Source organism: Octopus bimaculoides, chromosome 6, assembly GCF_001194135.2.
Source record: "Octopus bimaculoides isolate UCB-OBI-ISO-001 chromosome 6, ASM119413v2, whole genome shotgun sequence".
NCBI classification, from domain to species: Eukaryota; Metazoa; Mollusca; class Cephalopoda; order Octopoda; family Octopodidae; genus Octopus; species Octopus bimaculoides.
In genome coordinates, this window is record NC_068986.1 from 63,439,183 (window position 1) to 63,440,203 (window position 1,021).

The window sequence follows — 1,021 nt, forward strand, 5'->3', positions numbered from 1 at the left end:
CTCACTCTCTCAACAAGTACACATGCATACACACACATATGGCTGACAAACAAAAACATTCAAAGTTGTTGAAAATCCAATTCCAAGGTTGTGACTTTTAAATGAAAGCAGTTAATTTTTGCTTTGTTTTTTTTTTTTTTAATCTTTTAAGGAATATTTTCAATATTGATAAACTTTCAAAGTGTTTGTATGTGTTATTAGGTTTTTTTAATTTCCACACTATGTAAATTGTGGAGAAAGCCAAGTTGCATAATGATTTTAGTAATACCAAGCAATGTATTCTGTTTAGTTAACAGCAGATAAAGGGAGATCATTCTATTTATCAGATACCTGAAAACAAAAATGTGATAACTAGAATCTCTGATTGTTGTTGTTGTTTGAAACTGAAATATACTGCCAGTAATTATATACATAATTCTTTGAATTATAACCCAGAGTAACAGAAGTAGAACCAACACAACAATAGCTGATATTTCTTTATGATGCTAAGTCCCCACCCTTGGCAAACAATTTATTTGGGGGTCTCTTCTTTAAAAATATTTTTAAAGAGCTATCTCAAGTTTGAAGCAGTTATAGTAAAAATACAAATATTTGTAACAGAACAAAAACTCATTTATTTAGTTTTGGCTTCTAATTCCTGGCTATTATTCCTCAAATTTATTTCCTAGCTAAATTTGCTTATTTAAATCCACCTTTTGGCTATATTTGTCAATATTTTCTATCTCAGCAAATGCTGGTTCAAGAACAGAGTTTTCTGTAAACAACTCTTATTATGCCAATCTTCTAATAACCAATCAAAATCAAAGGTCTATGTGTACACACACACGCACGCACTCACACACATATGCACTCACACACATAATTTGACTGCCATAAAACCGAATACTGCAAATATGTATTTCTGCCAACATTTTCATGTTTATATTTCTTCAAGAGTTTTTATGATATTTTTAGTTAATAACCATGTCAACTCATATTTAAATTTACAGCTTTTTTAATATTAACTCTGGGGGTGTGGTAT